Below are 22,601 nucleotides of genomic sequence, written 5' to 3'. Positions count from 1 at the left end.
CTGCGCATGTTTTTAAGAGTTTACTTGGGGAATTCCCAGGTGGTCCAGTGGTTAGGACTCGGTGCTCTCACTGCCAGTGCCCCAGGTTCGATCCCTGGTCAGGGAACTAAGATCCCTCAAGCCACCCGGCATGGCAAAATCAATCAATCAATCAATAAAAGGAGTTTATTTGAACAACGTCTAGTCCTAGTGCATCAAAACCGGAAGCCCCAGTCCCATAAATCCAAACTGCACCTGCTCTTTTTCCCAGAATGTTTTTATGTAAATCTCTGGGGTTTGATCAGGATGTTCGGTTGTGGAGGGTGCAGTGATGGGAATGCAGAACTAGATTACACCGAGCTGGACTTTGCGGGGTGGGTTGTGGCGGCTACGGGGTAAGTGCTGAAAGAAGATAAGGGGACGAATTAGTGAAGCTCCAAGACCAAGCTACATGCCTCCTTCTTGGACATCTGAGAGAGGCATATGGTGTAGTGAAAAGAACATCAGCTTAGTGGCCAAAGTCGGTTCTGTCATTGACTAGCTGTGTAGCCTTGGTCAAATGAACTTGTGTACAGCAGTTTGCTTATGTATAAAATGGGAGTCATTAATACCTACCTTGCAGTTGTGTTAGATGAATAAGAGATAACATATATAAAGTCCTTGGTAAGTAATACATGTGCAAAAAATGCTCATGTGTATGTACATATATATACATGTGTATGCCTGGAGTGTGTGTGTATATATGGGGTGGGGTGAGTGTGTGTGTATATATGGGGTGGTGTGTGTGTGTGTGTGTGTGTGTGTGTGTGTGTGTGTGTGTGTGTTGGGTTCCAAAGGGAAAAAGCCAAGGCTTTCTATTATAAAGTCTTGTTTTCTTTAAAAAAAAAACAGGTGACACTCTCTGAAACACAAATTTCCAGTGTCTAGGGGTATGTGAGTTTGAGGATGGTCATCGTCATGGTCTATTCCTTCTTGCTTCACTCAAACATCGTGGAAACAAGCTGAAAGAGAAATCATATGTCTTCAACGTATCCCTCACCTTTCAGAATAAAGAAAGCAAAGAAAAAAGTCTCAAAAGTTTTTGTCAACTCATTAAGTGTTAATTAAACATTTTATTTCCCCAGTACAAAATGGAGGGAAAGAAGTTCCAGCCAACAGTGTTTACTGTCTAGTTGGGAAAATAATGTTTTATACAGTAAACAACCAGAGAACAATACAAGGTGGTATGCAAGCCGTTACCAACTATGTCTCGTTTCAGAAGAAATGGTCCTAGGGGCTGGGTTTGGCTTGGAAAGGCATCTTGGGGGGCTCCCTAGGGTAGTATTTGAAAGTGGGCTTTGGAGGCAGCAGATAGGAATGAGTCCTGGAACCACTACCAGTAGTTTTTGTCTGGTCACTAAATTCTAATCCTTGATCACCTCATTTGCAAAAAGAAGAAAATATTTGTTTCTCAGGGTGTTTTAAAGATTATACAAGATAACACATATAGGTCACTAAGCACAGGCTCTGGCACATAGTGAGATCAACAAATTGGCTATATAAGTGTGTTTCTTGTTCAAGGTGAATCTTAAAAAATCAGAAGAGTTGTCAAGGATGTGGAGAAATTGGAGCCCTGGTGCATTGCTTGTGGGAATGCAAAATAGTGCAGCCACTCTGGAAAACAGTCTGACAGGTTTTCAAAATATTAAACATGGAGTTACCATATGACCTAGCTATTCCACTCCAAGAGAAGTGAAAACATATATACACACAAACTTGTATACACACATTCAGAGTATCATTATTCTTAATAGCCCAGAAGTGGAGACGACCCAGATGTCCATCAGCTGATGAATGGATGAACATAATGTCGTGTAGCCACACAGTGAAATATTATCCAGTAATAGAAAAGAATGAAGTACTGATACACGCTAAAACATGGGTGAACCTTGAAATCTAAGCGACAGAAGCCAGGCACAAAAATCACATATCATATGATTCCATTTATGTGAAACGTCCAGAATAGGTGAATCATCCATAGAGATCAGAGCAGATTTATGGCTGCCAGGGGATGGTGTGTGGATGGTCCTGAGAAGAGAATAACTACGAATGGATTTGAGTTTCCCTTTGGGGGTGATAAAAATATTCCGGAATTAGATATTGGTGGTGGTTGCCGAACGTTGTAAATGTACTAAATGCCTGTACACTTTAAACTAGTGAACTATATCTCAATAAAGCTGTGGGGGGGAAAAAAAGAGGTGAATCTTAAAAGACATGAGGTATTTGGAGAAGTAGAGAGAAGCAAGCTGGCAGAGCAGAGGAGACACAGACCATGTGATCGGAGCAGCTGAGCTGTGGGTTTGAGAGAATTTGGGTGGGGTGGGGGGCCGCCAAGGTGGGTCGTTTAACATCACCTGTAATAGTTCAGAGTCAGCCTGCGATGCAGTCTGAGGCCTCCTTGGGGTGATAGGAAGGGCAGAGAAGATTGAATTTTCCCGATTTATCAGAATGTAGCATGGACTGGAGTGAGCAGGGGAAAAGAAGCAGAGAACTATATTAGCTGCTGACAAAAGAGGAGACGCCTTCGTGAGTGTGTGTGTTCAAGCTGTGGTTGGGTCCCGGGTTGAATGTTTCATTCTGTGCAGGACCCACGGTGGTCAGAGCCGGGCCTCTTCGTGGCTGCAGTGCGCGGTGCGGCCCCTGGTGGGCGCTGTGGACCGGAGCTGATCAGCCTGATGGGGGCTGCAGGGTGCACGCGGAAAGAGCCCCCATCCTCCCTCACAGTCCGTCTTGCTTTCTGTGAAAATTGTCCCTGAGGCAGGAAGATCCTCATTTGCAGTACAGAACAAACACAAATACGATATTTCATATCTTCTCTGCCATTTTCACCCTTCCCTGTTATTGGAAACTCTCGCCCCCAGTCTTACCTGTAGGATTCTGTCTTCAAATGTGGAATGCTCTTCCTCCCCTTACTAAACCCTCCCTGTCTGTCTTTTCTTTCTTTTTTTATTTTTTTCGTCCTTCAGAATTTCACGATCTTTCATTTTATTCGTCAGTTCTTTTGATTAGCGACGGTAATAGGGCAGAAGAGGGGGAGGATTCTTCGGTTTCATTAGTTTCTGATAAAGTGTGCGGTTTTTCAAGGCCGCTTTCATAAATCTATACACTTTTCTGTCTAGCAGTCTCCCATTTCCCTGTCTCTTGCAGACTCCGGTTTTGCGCTCAGAAGCACGGAGACCTTGAGGCCCTCTACACGGCGCCTTAACTCGCCCCCAGTTGACTCTGAACGTTGAGTTTCTCTTTGCCCTTCAGCTTGCTATTAACCATTTTCTTCTTATTCCTGGATTTTGCCCTTTTCTCTCAAGTTCACCGTTACAGGCTTTCTCTTGGAAGTCACCCTCAATTACCACATCAAACCTGGCTCTGGTGGGGTTCCCGCTGTCCACTGTACCCGGCCTGTAAGACGATGAGTCCTCTCCTCCTCGCCAGCCCACCCCCAAGCAAGTCATACCGAGAGGGAGTCGTTCATAAGGCATCAGTATATCACCTCCCCGGTGGCACCTAGAATGCTTCCTAGGGAAAAACCCCAGAGAATCTTTGTTGTTATTATTATTATTTGTTTTAACAACTCAAGTTATTGTTCAGTGACTCGGTATACGCCTATTTTGATAATATTTAAAGGAGTCTTCTGGATGATTGAACTTTGAAACCTAATGACTTTTTAATTTTTGTAGCATTTTCCCCTATGAGACATATGCAACTTGGGCTGTTGAGATTGGGGAAGGGGTGAAAGGGTGAAGGGTGCTTGCTCCTGGGTAGCAAAAGTCATAGTAAGTTGCTACCTTGGGCTTCTAGAACAATCTTCTTCATTCTGTGGGGAACTCTCCCCTCCCATCCCTCCCTCTCTCCCTTCCTCCCTCCCTCTCTTCCTTCCTTTTACCTTCTTAGAAGCATGACTGTTGCCCCTCATTTCCTTTTAACTGGAAATCAAAGTGTCTTTATCATTCTTAGACTTTCTTCCCCCTTATCTTCCTCTCTGCCCACCCCAGCCACTGCATCAAGACTCTGCTCATTCTTTAAGTCATCCAAGTAAGCTGAAAAGTCAACCTCTGCGTTTGACTCTGAGCTTTTACAAAGGGCGTTCTTTCCAGAAATGCCTGGCACTACTTCCCAGTCCCGCAAAACAGCTTAGCCCCAAACCAGTGAGAAGTTTTTTTTTTCCCCCATCTTTCAGTCTATTCCAAGTGCATACAAAATATTCGGGGCTTTCCTAGAGTTTTTAGGGCCTGAGAACATTCTGGAGATCTTGAACTTACCACTTGGGTCCAGTATATAATCTGTTGCAGTTGTGAACATGACCCCGCTCCTAGACTCTCAGGTCAACCAGATGTCCCTTCTCCTGAGACCAGCAATGATCTCAGAACACCTGACTCTGAACAGTCTCCTCTAAACCATCTCCCATCCTGGATTTCTGAGAATATTGCTGTTCATCTCATCTCATTGATCGTTTTTCCACTGATTCATTCTTACAGTCAGTCCACAAATACCTGGAGAAAAGTCTGTGAGAGGCTGTGAGGTTTATGAATATTAGACTTGAATTATAGTCTTAGGCTGTTCCCTGTTCTAAACTTTACTTTCAGTCTTCAGGACTCCTAGAAAAGGAAAGGTCATGAATTTAGGCTGCATATAATTTCCTTATCATCAAATAACAACAGTTCTGCTTAGACATCTCTTACAAAACGTAACCATCTATTAGCTTAAGTGCAACCTTGATTAGAGACATTAGTATTGTTATAAGGAAGTCTTGATAAGCCCTGGTCCTTTTTCCAGAAGATGGTCTCTAATTAAGGAGAGTTTACCAGACCCTTAATTTGCTTCTGGACTTTTGTTATTGTGAACTTTGGCCAGTCTTTCAACTTTATCGGTGAGAATGCATTCCAGGAATCTCACATACCCACACCTTCTAGGTGAAGAAGAAGGCACCCTGCCCTGGGGGGTGGGGGCTACCTTGACCTAGCCCTGCCCCTCAAGGCTCTCCTCTGCTACCCAGCTGAACAGGAGGGTGAGTCTCCTACCCCTGGGCCTCCTCCTGACAACGAAAGAAAGTTTTCAGGCCTTGCAAATTACCATACTCTGGTCTCTATCATTGGTCTTACTCTTCTGGATCATGAAGGGACCTTTTGCTTGAGACTTTCAGTAGAAGCCAGAGCTTCTCCACGTTGACTCTGTAATGAAGCAATACACTCTATTTCATAGAATCCAAGAAGACATCAATTTTAAGACATATTTTATGTCCCTCACTCACAAAAAAGAATGTGGCCAGTTAAACTATGACAATCATTGATTGTAAGACCATCCTGTGGAAAACAAAATGCACATCTTAGAATCAATAAATTATGTAGCACAGTGGTTTCATGTACAAGTCAGGCTGCTGGGGTTCGAATCTCAGCTCTGTTTTTTAATGTTTGTCCTTGGGCAAGCCACTTTACTTCTCTCTGCCTCAGTTGCCTCATCTGTAGGATGATAATAATAGTATCTACTTGAGAGGATAGATGAGGATTAAATAAGTGACTATACACAAAGCATGAAACAGTACCTGGGGTGTATAAAAGTTCAATAAATGTCAGCAACTTTTAGCTGAATGCTAATAAAAAGAGTAGTTAATACTAATATTATTGAGTACTTATTAAGTTTGTGGTGTGGTGCCAACCACTTTATACGGATTATCTTGATTTGTAATTATCACAATAATCCAAGGAGGAAGATGCCATGATTATTCCCACTCGTCAGAGGAGAACTTACAGGGTATATGCATGCATCTTAAATAAATTCCGCAGAGCTCTTCTTTTTTTGCTTAACATTTTGCTTTTAACATATTAAATACAATTTTTGTTTCCCTTTTCCTGTTAATCAGAAACAGACTTACTGTGGCTCTAATGAAGCTCAGGCTCAAGACCCCTCAGTTACACAGGCTTCCTCTCAAGACCTATGAGCCATACTGGAGAATAGACAGAGTGCTGTGACAGGCAGAGAGAAGACGGTTAGACACACACCTCTCCCACTGCCCCCCAATTCCCCCACCCCCGCCGCCCCGAGTCTGCAGAAAACTTCACATTTGAGATGGGCCTGGAGTGAGATCGGAGTTTGGCAGAATGAAAAGGGGTAGTGAAAACCTGTCTAGGCAGAGGGAATGACAAATGTTCAGGTCTTCAGAGGCAGAAGGTCTTGGACCAGAGGATAAGGCAGTGAGACTGGAAATGGCATTTATGGGAGACGTAAGTATGAGAGACTTACAAAAGGGGATGACGTATTAGTTTCCTATTGCTGCTGTAACAAATGGCCACAAACTTAGTGGTGGAAAGTAACACAAATTTATTATCTTATAGTTCTGAAGATCAGAAATCTAAAATCAAGGTGTCAGTAGAATTGTGCTCCTTCAGGAGGCTCTGGGGCAGAAACCATTTCCATGCTTTTCACAGCTTCTAGAGGTCGCCTGCATTCCTTGGCTTGTGGTCCCTTCCTCATATCCCTCCAATCTCTTGCTTCCATTGTTTCATCCTGCGACTACTCACTCTCGTACTCCTGCCTCCTTCTTATAACGACCCTTGTCATTATATTCGGCCATCCTGGATAACCTCGGATATTCTTCCCGCGTCAAGATTATTAATTTTATCACATCTGCAATATCCCTTTTTCCATGTAAGAGAATATATTCATAGTTTTCAAAAGACGCAGACCTAGAGAATGCACTTGAGGACACGGGGAGGGGGAAGGGTAAGCTGGGATGAAGTGAGAGAGTGGCGTGGACATATATACACTACCAAATGTAAAATAGGTAGCTAGTGGGAAGCAGCTGCACAGCACAGGGAGATCAGCTCAGTGCTTTGTGACCACCTAGAGGGGTGGGATAGGGAGGGTGGGAGGGAGATGCAAGAGGGAGGGGATATGGGGATATATGTATACATATAGCTGATTCACTGTTATACAGCAGTAACTAACACAACGTTGTAAAGCAATTATACTCCAATAAAGACGTTTTTAAAAAAAGATAATATGTTCATAGTTTCCAGAGATAGAATGTAGATATCTTGGGGAGTGTGGCATTCTTCAGCCTATACTCCACATATGATAAAATTTGCATTTAAACAATTGATGGAAGAGGAGAGAAGGGAGTTAGGGAGGCCAGCTAAAAGACTGATTAATATTTCAGATGAAAGATAATCAGGTCACGGACTAAGACAGTAGGGAGAGAGAGGTGACATCCCACTGGAGATGCTGGAAGGTAGACTCACTCTCAAAGCTTCATTCTGAGCATTTACATTTCTAACAGTGCCCATGGGACTGGCTCTTGAACCCACATTGAGTAGGATGCCCTGGGGAATATCAACATTCAAGGGGTGGTGTGAGGAGGAACCCCAAAGACAGAGCCCATGGATTCAGAGAAGTCAGAAGAGTCCCAAGTGAAGATGGTGTCCTGAAGCCCCCAGGTGAAGACGGTTCTAAGGAGCATGTGGTCGAGAGGGGAAAAGAAAGCTGCTGAAGACTGCCCATAGATTGGGCTCTCCGTCATTGGTGTGCTTCATGAAAGCAGTTTTGGTGAGGTCGTGGGAGCATAGGGCCTCCACCATCTTTCTCCATGGCCTCTGCATACACTCTGGGCAGCTACATTTGTCTAGAAGTGTGGACTCAGGCGCGTGCAGATGGGCAGAGGCAGGGAACACTCCCTTTTAACTTCAGCAGCAGCCGTGCTGTGTGATTGGCGCTCAGCCGTGGGCTCGCAGTCTGTGGGCCTGCTCTTTGCTCTGGGTGTGCTGCCATCTCCAACACGAGAGCTTATTTGGGGACATACAGAGTACTTATTTGTAAAGGTACAAAACAGCAAACAGCCTGAAATAACGGGTCTCATAAATATTCTACAATTGCACCAGCAGTTCCAAGAGGCCCAGCCTAGTTGACTGAAGGAAGAGGCTCCAGGGTAAAGACTGATGTCCACCCGCTTCCTTATTCATTTCACTCTTCCACGGGTTTCTACCACGTATAATTATTTTCTCTTGGTGTTATATTTTATGTTATCTTTTCTCCCCTGAGTGTTAGAAACAAATAGTTTTCTTTGTTTGAAGTGTCCATGGACCTAAAATTATGGGATTATATAATTCAGTAGTAAATGCCATGCATCTTAGACTACATTAACTATTGCTGATTTATCCTGATATGCTCTATTTTGATGTCTTTCTATCTCTCTCTCAATAGCCATCTACCCTTTTAATAGTGCGGTGTGCACATTTGTGCAATTTAAGCCAATTTAAGCCTAGCTTTTTCACCTCTGTATTCTGACTCCACCAATGGAGACCTCAACCAAGCAGCAAGCACATGTCCACAGAATCATGGTGAGGATTTGTGCAGGAAAATGCTAATAAGGAAAGAAAGAAAATAGCCCTGGAAGCCAGTAAGTTCTGTTTATTCACTGACAAAAAAGTGGCTATTTAAAAATGGATTTTCAGGAAGGAAAAAACATCAAGTAAAAATAAAAGTTAATTTTAGAAATTTTCGTTTAGATTGAAAATTGCTGACTTGCTTATTTTTTTTTCAAGAGAGACTTTTATTTATTTATTTATTTATTTATTTTTGTCACTAGACAATGAATTAAGCAAACCTTTATTGAAGCTTAAAGTGTGGTACAGTAATACATTTCAACTGATTTAAGTCCAACACCATGAAGAGAGAAATATGGCACCAAAATTTTCCCTCCTCTAACATACACACTAGGATTAATTTAGATTACTATTCAATCTATAGCTTTCATTTTTCTAGGCTTTGTTCCATACAAATTTGTGCAGTTTTTCAACATTAAATAGAAATCTTAAATCTATTGGGGGGGAGACATCAGACCTCAAGCCAATAAATGTTCATCAAATCTACTGGGATACTGTTCAAGAACAAAATCCACTTTGAGCATTGGTCCTCATAATAGCCCCAAAACATTAGATACTGTGTGCTAATTACACAATCGGACTGACCCATTGATTGAAAGCTTCTTCAATGAAGCTTTGAATCAACAAAATGTTTAAAAGTCAAAAGTGTTCCAACCACTTCATTTCAAACCAAGTAAAATTTATGTTTAGAAACACTAAAAAAAATGTTTCATTTATAAATATGGAAGGAACAAAAACATCACTGCATCAATCCAGAAAAAATAAAAAATTGTTTGAGGACAAGAAGAAATACAAAATTGAGTCAGCTTTGCTCTTTTCTCAGCTGCTTAAACGTCTATATTAGCAAATACAGCTAAAAGATGCCAACTCTTTTAAGCCTGTATTTCTAGTCATTTCCCATTGACCATTTTGGAATTTTGTATGTTATGTTTTATGGATAGCATTCTGCTTCACTGTGTAGTATGTCTGAATGACCTGAACAGTTCTCATTCATCACTTGATGCTACTCCATGGTGAAAGAAATACCAGTAAGAGGAACCGTCAGAACACTACCACATGCATCACAAGGTCACAGAATTTTTTAAGTCTCAAGATGGCAAAGACATCGATTCTGCCTTGAACCAAAGTTTATGGCATATCATTAATAGAAATTAGTGGAAATGGCTACGAAAGTAAAAGTTAAGGTGAATCATCTGAGCTGACTTGACTTGTTGAATCCATACAACCTTTATCTTAAATCTCCTTGCTAACAAATGTAGTGATAATTCTTTTATACTACTACTTAGCAAGTTAATAAAGGCATGGTACTCATGAGAAGCTAATCTCATTTAATGGGGGGCACAGAATGGCATACAGTTTCCATACAGTTCTGCCAATATTCCCTAGTATCAATCTACACCTTCTTTGCTAGTCAACACCAGCTTATTCCAAAAGAGCTCATGGTAATGAAAAATGCCAAACTCTCTTGACCTTAAAAGAAAATTAAGCCCAGGGTCCATCCCCCCGTTCCCCCTCTGGGGTGTAAGGTTATTGTAAACCCACAGTGTAATAGTGTATTGCTTTATGGAGGGGCTGTGGTTGGGAGAGAGACACCATGGTGAGGGACAAATCAATTAAAGTAACACAAGTATAGGAAGCAGTGAGATAGTAATACACGAAATGGATAACTGCAGTCATTTTCGTAGAGGACTCAACTCGTGGAAGAAGAACTTTGATTGGTGCTGCAAAAACATCTGTATGAAGTAGAAATTGGTTTCAGTTACATTAGTAGAGAATATGTTCTAGAAAGTGGAGGTAACTGGATGCAAAATCCTGGTAGCAATTGAATAGAACAGTCCCAGATGGCTAGGCTGAGGCCAACACCTAATGAGGACGAAAGCCTTGTCTGTGTGGAATTTTGGATGATACCTGGAGAAATATTACACTGTGCATAAAGCCAATTGAATTGTTTTCACAAGTGTTGTAAAGTTTCATATAGTAAAAGGTTTTTTTCTATGTGCACTTCAATTTCACAGCAAGAGTGGCATAGGATACCTAAACGCAGAAGACAGCATTCATGCAAGATATCTAACTCCTTGATATAATAATGCATACAAATCAAAATGATTACACTATCATCACATCTAGGGCTTTCTCCAACTACAAGGTGGTGATTATGGAAAGAATGACCCTTGGTATCAATATCTAAAAAGCAGCCACCACTTTCTTCTGTGTGTGTTCTCTTTTTGCGTTTTTTCTTCATTTTTCTTAATCAACTCTGCTGTTGTTGCTGCTTCTAGCAAAACGGGTAAAAACAAAATTGTAATCATTGAACATAGAGCTCTGGCAATCAAGACGTTTAAAACCTCCAATCTTCTGGGGTGAAGAAAGCACTGTGCAACATTTAGAACTCTGATTTATAAACAGGGTGGTCACAAATTTTCCTGGCTTGAAGACTTCCATAAGTTTCCCGATCAGGTCATCATAGGAGGTCTGACTTAAGTTTGTTTCAAAGCTAACATAAGAAAATTCTGGTTCTGGAGTGATGTGAATAGTCCAATAAGTTCCATCCGATTTCATTCCATTCATTGAATACCCACAAGGACTGAACAGTGTGACATCAATGACAGAACCTGGTATCAGGTCACGAATTCCACTCTCACGAGTGATATCCTTTGCAGTAACACCATCTTTCATGTAGAACTGGTCCATAACGCTGGGTCAAGCTCACTCATCAGAATTTCCAGGGTTTGATCTGGCTGATTGATTACCCGACTTTCTGGGAAATCCAAAGTATACAAGTACCAACAATCAGAATTCATGCGTCCCATACGATATGCTGCTCCATTTGGGAAAAATGCATTAAGAAATTCTGTTTCTTCCTGGAAATTCTGGTGTGGGTACCCTTGGTGAGAAGGCTTGGTGAAATTTTTACCAGAATAAAAGAAGCTTTGAATTGAGTCAAACCCATTGTAATCCTTACCAAGTTTAAAAAGGGGAACCAGTGCTTTCAGCAAGAGGGTGGTACCACATGTATTCAAAATGATACGTTTCTTGGAGACAAACATGCTACTCGCACTGAGTGCATAGCTTCCTGCTTGTCAGTTTTTGTCACACTTGTGATTGAACATTGCACATCCTTCAAAAGTATTTCCCACCTGGATCTTGGGATGGTGTGAAGATCCCCAGATCCTTGGTTTGCATCGGGTTGCTGCCTGGAGAACCAAACCTCCAGCAGCTTCTCGGTCCCTTCAAAAAAATATGCGGGCTTCCCTCATGGCGCAGTGGTTGAGAATCCGGCTGCCGATGCAGGGGACACGGGTTCGTGCCCCAGTCCGGGAAGATCCCACATGCCGCGGAGCGGCTGGGCCCGTGAGCCATGGCCACTGAGCCTGCGCGTCCGGAGCCTGTGCTCCGCAACGGGAGAGGCCACAACAGTGAGAGGCCTGCGTACCACAAAAAAAAAAAAAAAAAAATGTGCATCTTCCATCAACGTGAGACTAGCGAACAACCAACAACTACAGAAAATCAACTAAATTAAATCTCTTCTCCCGCCGCTGCGGATTGTTCCAGCTGTGTTACTAAAGTTCAGGTTCCTTTTATGCTATAATTTTATAATAACTTTTTTAAAAAAAGGGTTAATAAAATTTTTCTGGCTTTTTTTCTTTTCTTTTTTTGGTGAGCGAAAGTTGAACGTGAGTCTGTTGGAAATAGGGGCAGATACAGCTCAGACTCTTGTAGTCCGCTGTTTCCCCGTAAGAGAGAGTAGAGCAAGCACTAGCTAATGTCACCAGCCATACTGTGGGAGCTAAAGAAAGACTTTTAGAATCAGAAAAATAACGATTGCTCAGCCATTCAACTTAAAGATATTTAAGTGTTTTAGTTGGCTTATAATCTGATTGTCAAAGTTTAAAACATTTTTTTTAGTTCAAAGAATTTTAAAGCAATTTCCTCTACCCACCTTGAGATTGATATATTCTTTTCTATTCTCCTGGAGTGGTATTTAAAACAATTGGATTTGAGGTGCATGGCCCTAGAGTCTGTCATACAGAGTGAAGTAAGTCAGAAAGAGAAAAACAAATATTGTATGCTAACACATATATATGGAATCAAAAAAAAGGTTCTGAAGAACCTAGGGGCAGGACAGGAATAAACACACAGATGTAGAGAATGGACTTGAGGACACGGGGAGGGGAAAGGGGAAGCTGGGACGAAGGGACAAAGTGAGAGAGTGGCATGGACATATATACACTACCAAATGTAAAACCGATAGCTAGTGGGAAGCAGCTGCATAGCACAGGGAGATCAGCTCGGTGCTTTGTGACCACCTAGAGGGGTGGGATAGGGAGGATGGGAGGGAGGGAGACTCAAGAGGGAGGAGATATGGGGATATATGTATACATGTAGCTGGTTCACATCGTTATACAGCAGAAACTAACACACATTGTAAAGCAATTATACTCCAATAAAGATGTTTAAAAAAAAAGAAAAGGGCTTCCCTGGTAGCACAGTGGTTAAGAATCCGCCTGCCAATGCAGGGGACACAGGTTCGAGCCCTGGTACGGGAAGATCCCACATGCCGCAGAGCAACTAAGCCTGTGCGCCACATCTACTGAGCTTTCACTCTGGAGCCCGTGAGCCACAGCTCCTGAGCCCACATGCCACAACTGCTGAAGCCCACATGCCACAACTGCTGAAGCCCACATGCCTAGAGCCCATGCTCCGCAACAAGAGAAGCCACCACGGTGAGAAGCCCGCACACTGCAACCAACAGTAGCCCTTGCTCGCCGCAACTAGAGAAAGCCTGCGCACAGCAACAAAGACCCATTGCAGCCAAATATAAATAAATAAATAAATTTATTAAAAACAAAAAACAATTGGATTTGATGTTACAATCATTCTATCATTAGAACACTGGATCAAATAGTCCTTTCATTTCATTTGCTTCAGAGATGATCACCAAAAAATCCTCTTGTCATCAAGGCCTTATAGGTATCTGTGGGGTTTTGTCCACCTGGTGCAGAGCTGGCAAGTTAAACAAACAAAGGAAACCACACAGTGGTGAGTAAATGAGTTTGTTTATGGTATTTGTATTGTGGTTGAAGGAGATAAATGGCTAGAGAATAATATTTACTTCCATTGACTGGGAATAGACACTGTGGCACATAGACTTCTGTGAATTCTGCTGGGGCTAGCTACTGGGTCAGCCCCCATCTCTCTCGGAGGTGGTTATGATCTTTTTCAGAAGAGAGATCTGAAGTTCAGGGCTGTTAAGTAAACTATTCTGGGTGACACAAATCTTGTATTTCATTGGATTTCAGATGTCATCGGTTGTTAAGACCCACTGTGATTTTATGTACCACTAAGAAAACCAAAAGTACTCCTACAGCCGTAGCACAGTGATTATTTCATGCCTTAGAATTATTATTGGAAAAGTTCTTATACTTGTTTTGGCATTGATTTCGCTCCTAAGTATCTCTCGTGCATATGTAGAAAGAAAACTAAAAATGAAGTAAATTGGCTAAGGAATTTATAAAACTTCATTTTCAGAGTGTGACTCATGAATTATTTTCCAACTTGAAGTCTGCAATATTCATGTTTTGCTGTGCAGGCTTGTCCTCTGTGTCATCCAGAGCATGGGTGATGTAGCATTTCCTAAAAGGTTCCTCCACGACTATCTCTAGAATTCCCTTCTGGGCCATTCCACAAGTTTTATGCCTCTCTACAGGCAATGACAACTACGGCCAATGACTGATGGCCGGCAGCGATTCTAAGATGTATTTTGATTTCAGAAATCTTAATGTGGGTAAAGAGGTGTCTTTAGGTTCAAACTGAGGTCTGTCTCTCTCTTATCCTGGACACGAAGGAGGCTTTTGTCTTCTGGTTCCAGAAGTTGATGTTTTACTCCAAAGGACAGAAGCAGGTGCTGGGTTGGATGTGTACTTCAACTTCTTCAGCTCCTTACCTGTCTCTCACTAGATCGCTCAGATCTCCTGTTCCCTTTCAAACCTCTGATGAAAGCATCTGGGTGAACCTTTGGGGGAAAAGGAAAATCCAAACCCAGTAAAGAACTTGTTCTGGGGGCTTCCCTGGTGGCGCAGTGGTTGAGAATCTGCCTGCTAATGCAGGGGACACGGGTTCGAGCCCTGGTCTGGGAGGATCCCACATGCCGCGGAGCAACTAGGCCCGTGAGCCACAACTACTGAGCCTGCGCGTCTGGATCCTGTGCTCTGCAACGGGAGAGGCCGCGATAGTGAGAGGCCCACGCACTGCGATGAAGAGTGGTCCCCACTTGCCACAACTAGAGAAAGCCCTCGCACAGAAACGAAGACCCAACACAGCAAAAAATAAATAAATAAAATTAATAAACTCCTACCCCCAACATCTTCTTAAAAAAAAAAAAAGAACTTGTTCTGGACTTGTTCCCTTTCAACCCTCCCTGGTGATTTTAGGGGAGGTTCTCTGGAGCACACAATTCCATAAACATCAGCATTTCCAGGGTATGAAGACCCTCTTTCTCCATTCTGAGCAAAGAGGTTGGTTAAGAAAATTGTTATGTTTTCCAGGTGCAGAGGACAGTCGCTCTGAGGAATGGACCGTTCTGAATCTTCTTGGGATGCTTTAACTGGTGTTCGTAACACACTGCTTGCAGCTAAGTTGGGCTGAAAAAACCGTATTCTGTTGGGGGAGAAAAAAACCTCATGTCTGTAGGTTTTCGGGGATAATCTACATCATCATAACTCAATCTTAGCACATAATTCAATCTGCCTGGAGAGATGATCTCTTTGCCTAACACCCAGAAGGACAGATCACACTAACTAAGGAAGGTCACCCAAGATGGTCATGTTTTGTGCATGAAAATGCATCTGTATATATTTTCCATTTTGCCATTTCCAGTTTTCTTTGACTGCCAGAGTTTGTTTGATTGTTTTTTATGTTTGGGCAGCTAGGGACTGAGATATTTCTTTCTGTTTGTTTCTCCAATTCTTTTTACAGTTTAACAAGTCAAATACAAAACTCAGGGGACTTCATAAGCCTCATGATGGTGCTGTGAGTAGCATCCCATTATCGATCGCAAATACTGCATTGGAATGCCTCGGAAGAGCCCCAAACCAAAACTTTCAGACGCCTGAAGCTCTGAGCTTTCCAATTAGGCTGAAAGTTTCCCTTGATAACCAGTAGTGCTGAAGCTTTTAATATTGTTTCGGTCTATCCGTTCTCAGCAACGTTTTCTAGTTATGAAGGCCAGCGATCACTTGATGTCAGCGAGGTAGCTCGTCCGACCCACTTGCATGCTTTCTGATCAAATATGCTGTCTGAAAAAAAAATCTTCAGCGTCACGTAAACTTATCATAATTGGGAGCAGTTCTTCTTTCCCTTCTTCAATGCTATATCCTCCTGTGCAGCCTATTTTGCATCCAGAGATACATTTGAAAGTCAAAATACCTTAGAGCGAAATATTCTAAACTGACAGAAGAATTTCTAGTGGCACACCAGCCTGGAGCCATGTTTTTATGAGGACATCACTTTCTATTTCTAAGCTTCAGTGTGCACTCTTGCTTCCTTATTGCCGGGAGCCATGCCACATCAACTTGCCTCCCTCTCAGCTTTTAATGTTTTTTTAATGGAGTCCAGTTTTCCACCTAAGTTATGGCTAGCCTTCTGACAAACCGTCAGACACCTAAGTAACCAGAATGGAGGTGTCCAGATGTGACATGGGGGGAAAAGGCAATGGTAAACTTTCATGCCTTTGAACAAAACCATCTTCTAAGAATTCATTTTTACCTGGCCTCGGGGTTTGCCATAAGGCTAAAAGGGGCTTAAGAACAACATTTAAACAATTAATATGTGATCTGAAGTCTTTTCTTGTGAGCCACAAGCTAAAGTAATCATTTCTCAATCTGGCTGCCGTGGTGAGTGTGTTGCCTGAACAGTGAAATAGCGGCACTGCTGCATTTTTTTCTCAAGCACAAAATTGCTGTGGAGCACTGAAGTTAGTTAGCTAATGGAATAAAAGCAAGCATGCTTTGCAGGTAGCTGGTCATTTAGAAGAACTTAAGAAAATAATTGTAAATTACAATGAATGATGAATCATTGCAGGTGCAAATTCATCAAGGAAGGTGGCATTTCTGTGATAAAGGAAGAAGTATATGTTCTTGAAAGTCAGCAATTTGGATGGCTTTATCTCTACAACTTGGAAGACATTTGCACAACATTTGGTAATTAAATATGCCCTCAGTTGAGAAATAATGCTCTGGGTTGTCCTGCAGGTAAGTAGAAGGTAAGTGTTCTTTCAGTACCTGGGTTTTAAGAGTTCTGCTTGGAATCACGTGGGTGTTCCAGGTGTATACAAATCTATACAATAATTTGAGTAAATGTCCTGGCTAAGAAACAGGCAGAATTCATCTTCCTAGATTCACAACAACTCAGTCTTTCTTGGGATTCGGAGTTCAGCTCAATATCTTCCCCTCCCCCATGAAGCCTTCTCATCCACATTAGTCCACTTTGTGTCATCATCTTCCTTTATTTTTATTTGACCAATCATTGTCTGAAATGATTGTCTTCATTTGTTTTCTGGTTTGTTGATGCCTCTGCCTGGTAGAAAATCGCTCATTGAGAGAGGGATGTTGTTATCTGTCTCCTTCACCACTGATTCCCCAGTTCCTAGAAAGTAGTGCCTGGTACATTGCAGGTCTTCAATAAGTAAGTAAGTAAGTAAGTAAGTAATGAATGAATGAATGAAAGCAGAATTCTGACTACAGTATAGTTCCAAAGAGAGTTATAGAACATTGGATGGCTCAGAAGCTGGGTATGAGATATGGTGTCTAAAATGTAGTCTAATGAGGTCAGGGATTTTCTTCTTTTTCTTTTTCTTTTTTTTTTTTTTGCTGTGCCCTGCAGCTTGTGGAATCTTAGTTCCCCAACCAGGGATTGAATCTGGGCCACCATAGTGAAAGCACAGAGTCCTAACCACTGGACCGCCAGGGAATTCCCAGGAATTTTCTTTATACTTGAAAAAAATCCCTACAACATCAGGTACAGCATCTGATATTTTATACTGTTGGAGGTGGGTTAATGCAGAGGTCTTGGGGAGATGACCTGGTGTTTCATTCATTCCAGGGCTATTATAGGGGATGTGCTGGGAGGGATGGGGTTCCTCTCAGAGTGGAGTGCTCACTGACTGCGGGGGTCCCAGGGATAAGATCCCCCCCCCCCCATAACAGTTTACCTGGATTGACAGGGACCATCCTCTCCAGTGTGCAAATTCCTTGAACAAAGCTTGAAATTCCTTGAATAAAGCCTTTTTCCTTGGACAAAGGATAGATAAGTATTTTAGCAATCGATTAATATTTTGGGTGCTTTCAGTTAAACCAGTCCTTGCCGCCTTTTACGTCGGTAAAAACTGTTCTTGCCAAAAAAGCAGTTTGGCTGACAGAGTCTGATATTCATTAGAAAGATTAGTAACTTAAAGAAAAGTACTTCTTTGAATCTGATGTATTTTACAGGAAGGGGCCTAGTTTGATGTCGCCCAGCTTAACTTTTCATCCAAATTGCCCTTGAGGAGTGTTTTTTAATCTGATGCATTTTTATCCCTATCTTCTGAAGTGGCATTTAAAAAAAAGGGAGGATAGAGTAACATGGAAAGCAGCTTTTATTCACTCCAAGGGCAACAAACGCACATACAACCAAGGGCGGGCAGAGTTAGTATCTGGGTACATATATTAGCCTAAGGGTGTCATGGGTGCCTGTGTGTTACTCAGGAAACTCTTTAAAAATAATTACCTTGCGATTAGTATCTGATGCCAATGGTATATTTTCACTTTAAAAGTCAGAGGTCTTGTATTTCCTTGAGACAATGAATGAACTTCTTTTCACCTTGTTCTTGGCTGCTTTTCCTCCTTTATCTTAATATAGACACAGTCACCCAGACACCCACGCTGGCTGACTGCCCTCTGCCAATGGTAGATTTTCCAGTGAAACAGTTTCTCTTCATATTATAATTCCAGACTAGTCAAAGTAGAAATATACCTACTTACCTCCCTTTTATATTTAAGGTGTATATTCTCTTCCAGGTGGTGTATAAACAGAAAAATGGTATTAACATTTTCTTATGGATTCTATCTAATGCTTCCGTTGGGTCCAGCTACCAATGGAAGCCATCCGGAGGATGAGTTTACAAGTTTAACTAAATATGGGAAACAGATAGAGACACAATAGTGCTCTTCCCAGCTAAAGCTCATTGATAAAATTTTGGTCACGTTCAAAGACTTCAAAAATGAGTTTCGGGGCAATTTTGGGTCCAGCCTTTAAGCACCAACCACTGCCTGTCTCTCCTGTCTCTCTCATCACTTCAGTGGTTCCAAGAGGACAATGGACAAATGTATGGCTGGTGGCAATGACTGCATTGTAAACCACATAAGTAAAAGCCGTAATAGATGGCTTTGACGTCAAAAAGCCACAGCCCACCCATCCGAAGTCAGAGTGACGGGTTAGGAATTGTCAGTCTATCGTTATTGGCTTTTCAAAAATAAGGAGCTAGGTGTTCCCTGGAGGTCCAGTGATTGAGAGTCTGCGCTTCCACTGCAGGGAGTGTGGCTTTGATCGATCCCTCATCAGGGAACTAAGATCCCGCATGCCATGGGGTGCCACCAAAAAAAAAAAAAAAAAAAAAAGAGCTAATGAAATCTGCTTCTAGGGAGGGACATATATGTTAATGGACTGTTTTGGAAAAAAAAATTTATGTAAGTGCCCCACAGTATTGGACTTATTTGAAGTATTTCATACATGTTTTCTAAAATAGAGACATGCAGGAAAAAGAAGGGCGTGCCTAGGAAGCTGGTAGGGTCAGTACTAGAGTTCTCAGAAGGTAAGTTACCGCCTGCTAGAATTTGTCGTTAAAGTGTTTCATTATGTTTCGCCCTGAAAACCAGGTGAGAGAAGGAAGAACGTGGAACAAGGGAGAAGCGAGGGAGAAGAATGGACATGAGGAATATGGCCAAACTGGATTCTCCTCTGTAACTGGGGAGGAAAGGCTTCCCTTAAGAAGCTTGCATGTCATATTTAACTGGTTCCTTCCTATAACATCTGACTTAATAAAGAGACTAGCAAAAGGAAAAGAAAAGTCAAAGAAAAAATCCGCAGCAAGACAATAAAAAGCTTCCCCCTCACGTCCACCACCGTGGGAGTTTTGCCTTTGTGCCTCGGGGCTTACCCCACTGAAACCGATCAGTTTTTGCTTTTATGCTGGAAATGCCCCCCAAAACATTTGAAGCTTGCTAGCCACCCCTTGGGGTGAGAAGGTTTCACAACGTGTCTCCAGGGAAGCCCTGGGGGCCAGGGTAGGGGAAGAGGTGTCCTTCTCTCCCTCGTGGGGGAACAAAGGACAGAACCTCAAAGTTCTTGCCCCAGTGTGTGACCTCGGGGCCGAAGGCAAAACATTTTGTCTCTGGGTCCTAATGATATAAGCTCCCCTGGCTCTGCAACTGTGCTCTATGATGTGACCTGAAAGCTTTGATGGAATTACTATTGCCTGCTCTTTCTCTGCCCAGCCATTTATTATTCTGTATATTTTCAGGAGCTGTGGGAAACTTTCATAACCAAGCCTAAGCCAGGCGAAAACTTGTCCTATTTGGAATTTGTAATGAAGTCAAAACATGGCCTGGATTTTCTGAAAGGCTCCTTTGGCGGCCTGTGACAGCCCTAGGGCACAATCAGACAGGGCTGGAGAGGGCCTGGGAGCAGATTTTGTTACCAAGAATAGGACAGAACAATATTTGCCTCCAAAACACTAGGGCTGCTATTTACCTTCTCAGCTGGAAGAAGGGAGAGATAAATGCAGATTTCACATAAAGTGCAAATACCAATTCTTTCATTTCTAATTTTCAGGATTTTTTTTTTTCCCCCTTAGCTCCCTCTAAACAAAAGGTTAGGGAGAATTTTTAGCATATTTGATTTCCTGACCTAAGGGAAGAAATTCTTTATTTCAGAACTTTTGACCCCCAAAGAGCTGTTACTTTGCCTGAAAGGCTGAATAAAAATTGTTAGACATTTAAAGCAATTGTGGGTTTTGAGGCTGCTTTCTTTTGTGCACTGTGCCTGTTGGTGTGTGTCGGATTGCAGGGAAATACTGTGAAAAAACAAGTTTCGCTCAGTTTGGATGGAAAACTTCGCCTACTTTTCAGAAGATCTCGCAAATTATTTACAGGCTTAAATCTGATCCCTCAAAAGGAGCCTCAGTGCCTAACAAAAGTGGTAAGTGGTAAGATGTAGTTCCTAATTTTTATTTAAGTCAAAGGTTAATAGTACAAGGGGGTTTGGTCCCTGAGTGTTTCAAGTTAATGTTTATTTTTTTCCCAGCGTTTAAAGAATTTCCTAAGGCCCTTATTTCGCTGCTGAAAGCAGAGTAAGAGAACTCAGATTTCATGCCCCCAGGCTTGAATAAAGGAATAAAAACAGCACAACATTTGCATCTACTTAACAATCTCAGTTCTAAGAGCCCCCTCACAGTGAGAGGGGAAAACGGTATCTCGAGGTGAAATGAAGCTATTCGGAGACATTTGCCAAAAACACAATTCAGAGAAAGATAATCATTGTCAGAAATGACCTAGGAATTCAAGGCCTTATGATTGAAAACACAAAGCTGAGGAAGGTGCATTCTCTTGCTTCCCCGCCTGCCCAGATATCAATGAGTATCAGCTAAAGGTGGCTGAAGAACCAATTTCATGCATCTACTGTACGAGGAAATGAACTGAGCCGAGGGCAAAAATAAAATTATACAAATGTTATTATAGGCTAGCTTGCTTCTGTCCTAGTTTAATTCAAATTTTAGTGCTGCAGGCTTGGCTTCAGGCATTAGCCTTCCTGAATCAATCAACATTTGCTTACATCTAAATTATTAGGGGAGCATGTGACTTTGTTTATTGTATAAATTATACGCAAGGTTAAAGCATTAACTGTTCAACCGGTTTTCTTCATTCACCTCATCAACCCTCCCCCGCCCCAGTCGGCCCTCCCCCCAGTCGGCCCTCCCCCAAATAGGAAAGAAAAATCTGAAATTACGAATTTTTTTAGACAAACGCAATAACAGAGCCGCAAAGCCTTGTGAACCTGAGGTTGTCGGGGAAAAGTGGGATGGGAGACAATCTTAATGGTTAGAAAAAAAGAAAGAAAGGAGCCCAAGAAATTGTTCACAAGAACCCTGAGAGAGTGTCTGCACAGAGTGAAACCGTGATATGGTAAATAATCAGTTAAGTTGATTAAGACAGCCAACCAAATGGGATAATTTAATATAAAACTAAGAAAGTCTTTTGGCTAGGGTTTCAGTAGGCAAGGAATTTCAAACTATATGGCAATGCTGGACTCAAACATTTTTATTGACTTTATCTATTAGAAGACAAAGTTAAACACAGATCCTCTGGAAAATGCATTTAAGAACAGGTTTTTTTGTTTTTGTTTTTTGTCTGTGCACATCATTGTGAATGCTTCCTGAAAGCTCACTCATACATGTTTGGGAAGTAAGGATGGAGCTTAATAATTAGACAATTTGACTTTCTAAGTATTTAGACAAACTAGATACCAGGTGTGTTCTGCTTTGAGAACATTCAATTTAAATGAATATCAAGGGTTCAAAGTAGACAAACCAGAGGCAATTATTTGCTTTACAAAATGTTCTTCTTTCTATAAGATCATCCACAGTAGGCTTCCCACAGTAATAAATTAATTTACAAAATTGTAAATTGAATTCAACAGACAGACTAAATCTAGTCTTTTCCATCAATGTGTGTGTATGTGTTTCCTTCTCAAAACTCCTTCTAGAAACACTGCAAGTCAGAAGATTTTTGTATAGAATGATCCTCCGTCATAAATGATTCGAATGTAAGGTGTGTTCAAGAGGAGAATCAATTTCCCATTCAGCCAACTCCTGATTCTTTGTTTGCATCCTAAATTGGGCTTTGAGATCTTGGACAGTGGTTCTCCAAATATGATCAGTGGGCCATCATCCACAGAATCACCCAGGTGTGGAGCCCAAGAATCTGCCAGGTAACAAATGTCCATAGGATTGGGATGAACAGAAACTAACATTTGAGAACTTCTTTTGCAGGACCTAATATGGAAGTCAACAATACCGCTCTATCTACTCTTTATTTCATGTGGTTTGCATCCTCTCCTCTTCATGGTGTCCCGGAGCTCAGCCCAAACTAAAACGGGCTCCCAACTGTAAGGCCTCCCAAT

General features: G+C 41.9%; 1 long non-coding RNA gene and 1 pseudogene across 1 annotated transcript; one reads left to right on the top strand and one right to left on the bottom strand.

Annotated features, from left to right (window-relative positions):
- Positions 1–10,641: 10,641 nt before the first annotated feature.
- On the bottom strand, positions 10,642–11,437 carry LOC131742348 (S-adenosylmethionine decarboxylase proenzyme-like; annotated as a pseudogene).
- A 5,915-nt stretch (positions 11,438–17,352) lies between these two features.
- Positions 17,353–22,391, top strand: LOC136792674 (uncharacterized). The gene is made up of 3 exons (XR_010836812.1): positions 17,353–17,405; positions 20,490–20,621; positions 22,185–22,391. It is a non-coding gene; the product is annotated as an uncharacterized lncRNA (long non-coding RNA).
- Positions 22,392–22,601: the final 210 nt, after the last annotated feature.

The sequence above is a fragment of the Kogia breviceps genome, chromosome 15 (assembly GCF_026419965.1).
Source record: "Kogia breviceps isolate mKogBre1 chromosome 15, mKogBre1 haplotype 1, whole genome shotgun sequence".
NCBI lineage: Eukaryota > Metazoa > Chordata > Mammalia > Artiodactyla > Physeteridae > Kogia > Kogia breviceps.
Note: the sequence above shows the minus strand (reverse complement) of the source record. Positions and strands in the feature narration are given on the sequence as shown.